We start from the raw sequence: 4,216 nt of genomic DNA, 5'->3' as shown, positions 1-4,216 counted from the left end.
ATCTGCTCAATGTAAACTTCCAATTCATTAATGGATTTCCTTCTTTTTCAAGTCTTGTCTGCCACATACAAATCTGAGAACATATTAGAACAGAACATTAGCCCACTGTAACATATATCCCCACACAAATTAGACATGCATAGTGAAAATATAGAGATCTGAGCCAAAAGTCTGAGAGTAGCTTTTTAATAGCACCTGTGGACTTTTTTAGGGAAAATTTAAAAAAAGATTTTATAATGCCACAAAAGTCTGAGAATGTCTTTTTAACAGCACTTTGAAGGAGTCTGGGCTTTTTTTAACGAAAATTTAAAAAGAAGATTTTATAATGCCAATTTAATTTATTTTCATCATCAAAACTACGTGGATTCTATGATGGAAACCTTAACGAAAATTTAAAAGAAAGTTTTTATAATGCCAATTTAATTTATTTTCATCACCAAAACTACCTGGATTCTATGATGGAAACCTTTTCATCTTTGTGAAATTCATATTAAAGTCCACAACGATTTTTTTACCAAAAGTCCCCAAATCCTCAGCCCTTTGCCCGTTGTTCTTAATCTGCCCCGGTGACTACAGTGTGTAAATAAACATATTCAATTTAGAGAAAAAATAAAAGCATTAGAGAAAAGAATCAAATATGGAAATCAAGAAAGTGTGAGTCTAATGTGGGAAAAAATCAATAAAGTGCCATTCTTACTTGTTTTTTTTTAAAGAAAAAGTTGTATATTATTTATATTATATATAGAAAAAACATGTACATTATGAAGAGATAGACAATATTTCCGGTCAAAAGGGAACTGGATGGAGCCCTACATCTGACAGAAACTTTTCAGAATATACATATTTCTTTTGATAGATCAAGTATGAGGACTAATGCAGAGTGATATTCAGTCAAAAAACATAATACCTGGTCATAAGACAGTAATAATATGAATGGGATCATGAAACATACCAGAATAGGGACAACACTATATACCCGGCATGGAGAAAGGCTGAATAAAGTATGTGATGGATTCTACAGTGATGCTCAGATGCCACATACCACATGGAGACTGCAAACCTTTCTTTGATAGCTCGTCCGCCACCTCATTTTGCAAACGCTTTATATGTGAGATAGGGAAGAGTGAAGGCTTCCATAATGTTGAAATCTTGCCCAGCCATCCAGAAAGACTGTCATTTTTTATAGATTGTTTTTCGATTACATGCTCTATGATGATTTTGGAGTCACTAAAGATTTGGATTGGGCCAATATCCAAAAATGAGCAGAAAATGAGTAGACCATGTAGAGCCATGGCCTCAGCTTTGTTGTTAGTCCCTAGGCCACCGTTCCAAAAGATAGAATAATGCTGGTCCTTTGCAATGCAGATGTAAACACCACATGCACATTTGCCATCTTTTGCAGCACCATTGAAGTGAGCCCGCGGGAGGATATGCTGTTGAGGGGATGTAGCACTTGACTGAGACTTCAATTGTTGGGGAATATATGGGAGGATTGATAAATAATAGGGGATAATTTTGTCGAATATGTGCCCGAATTCCTCCTTGCAATTTTGAAATATCCTTTTGTTTCTCCACTTCCATACGAACCAGAAGACAATAAGTGGAATAGGCCGCCAGGTGATTTTCTGGGAACCCCACCATTCAAATGCATCCATAATGGAGGAATGAGATATGATAGAAAATCCAAAATGTGAAGCCAGCTGCTTCCATAGGATCTGAGTGAGGTGGCAGTTAAGAAAAATGTGCATGTTGTCTTCTGTTTCAGATAGACAGATTGAGCATATAGCTGGCCCGTGCCAGTTCCTTTTCTGCAGATTTAACCATGTAAGATTTTTATTATGAAATACTAGCCATGAAAAAAGTATAATTTTTAGTGGACAACCTGATTTCCAGAAAGTGTTGGGAAATATTTTCCGAGAGGCCTCCATTAGATCTTCAATCAAGGAGAGATATATATCTCTGACTAAAACATTGGTCCTGCCTTTCTTAACCTACCAGACAATGCTGTCGCTTTCCTCTGTTTTGAAAATCCCAGCATGCTTCATATCCCAGATAGTCTTGTTCCATTGTGCAGCCAATGTTTCATCGAGGCCTAGCTCCATAGCCGATTTCCATCTAGGAATTGCTCCCTGCCATCCTTGAATGACTTGTGCCCAGTAGAATAGACCTTTTTGTTGAAGGAACATAAGAAGTTGTTGAGGGATAGGGGACTCCACCTCAACACCCATGATAGAATCAATGCCAATTAGAATGTTGTTTCCTGTTTGAAATTTCCATACCAGATTCCTGAAGAAGAAATGAAGAACCTTTTGGAAGCTCCTCCAAATAGCCGACCCTTGAGAAGGACCCAGAGATCTGTTCCTGTACCAATAAATGACATCTTTATTCCCAAGATATTTCATCTTGATAGCGTTACTCCATAAACTGTCTCCAAAAACCGCTCTCCATAGAGATTTACATAATAGGGCCAAGCCAAAACAGCGAAGATTCATAATGCCCCAGCCCCCCATTTTTCTTGGGAGGGAAATGTTAATCAATTTTGTAAGATGGTATTTCCTCTTTTCCTTGCACACCCCCCCCCCCCCCCCCCCCCCCCCCAATATAAAGATGGCCATTAAACTATTTAATTGTTTAATGATAGCTAAAGGGATGTAATATAGATGAGCCCAATAAATAGAAATTTGTGCAAGTACAGATTGAGAGAGAATCATCCTACCAGCTAAAGATAAACATTTGAATTCCCATCCTGATATCCTTTTATAAAATCTATTGAGGATCCATGACCAGTCAGATATGGAGTAGCCCGTGGGTTTTAATTGGTAACCCAAATATTTCATACCTTCTTTGATAGATATTGCCTGAATCTTATAAAGTTGAGAAATGTAGTCCATATCATCCATATTGACCTTTCCATAGTGAAAAGATGATTTTCCTTCGTTAATACATAAACTTGTTGCCCTTTGAAAGGATATTAATATCTCATGCATAATATGCCATGATTGTCTATAGAGCATAGCAAACAGTAGAATATCGTCCACGAAAAGATGATGCGAGAAAGAGCTTCCCCTGGATATGGAAAGAGGACAAATGTTCCCCACAGCCACAACGTTTTTTAGATGAAGACTAAGAGTATCCTTAACGAGTATGAATAAAAGGGGAGAAAGGGAGCAACCCTGACGGAGACCTCTTGTAGCCGAGAAAAAAGAAGTGGGACATCCATTTATGAGAATGGCAAAGTTGACTCCATCCACACATGCCATAATCCAATTAGTACACTGATCATTTAGCCCGATCTTAATGAGAAGACACCTCAGATAGCTCCAGTCTAGGCAATCGTAGGCTTTTTTGAGATCTATTTTAAGAATGGCAGCTCCTATTTTTTTTGTTTGCATTGAGTGCAAACATTCCTGAGCTATAGCCACTGCCTCTAATATATTCCTGCCATTTAGAAAACCATGTTGTTACTTTGAGAGATAAGGTAAGAGATTGCCACGAATTCTTTCTATTATAACTTTTGAGATGATTTTATAAATAGTATTGCATAATGAGATAGGTCTGTAATCACAAAATGATAAGGAATCCCTTTTTTGGGGATCAATGCAATATATGTAGAAGTAATGATATGACTAATTTTTCCTCTCATTCTGAATTCTTCCACCATCCCCAAAATATCGTTTTTCATCATGTCAAAGAAATGGATGAAAATGTCGATGGTCCAGCCGTCAGGGCCAGGGCATTTATCTTTTTTAAAGGATTTCATAACAGCTAGTAATTCTTCCTCCGATACAGCAGCAAAAAGTCTGTTGTTTTCCTCTTCATCGAACATACATGGGAAAGGTTCGATGCCCCACAAAATATCATTTATCTCTCTATGGGCGTCCCGATTATATGCCTTCTGAAAATGATTAACAACTTCGTTGGAGATCTCTTCTTGAGTGTACAGAATTCTGCCATCTTCACTTTTGATTTTCCATATAGAATTGGTAGCACGTCTTTTGTTTGCAAAATGATGAAATAATTTTGTGTTTTTATCTCCCTCCTTTAACCAAGTGGCTCGACTCTTAAGCCGCCATGTCGATTCTTCAATGGATAGTAACTTCTACTTCTTTTTTCTAGTTCCCAAAGACGAGATCGAACACTCCATGGAAGGGAGTGTGGTGACATACCTTTGGCAATGTTTTCTATTTCATTTTTAATATCTTGAAGTTCTAAATAG

The sequence above is a fragment of the Pinus tabuliformis genome, chromosome 2_1, assembly GCF_031772625.1.
Source record: "Pinus tabuliformis cultivar Carrire ecotype Pingquan chromosome 2_1, CPIR1, whole genome shotgun sequence".
Taxonomy (NCBI): Eukaryota; Viridiplantae; Streptophyta; class Pinopsida; order Pinales; family Pinaceae; genus Pinus; species Pinus tabuliformis.
Note: the sequence above shows the minus strand (reverse complement) of the source record.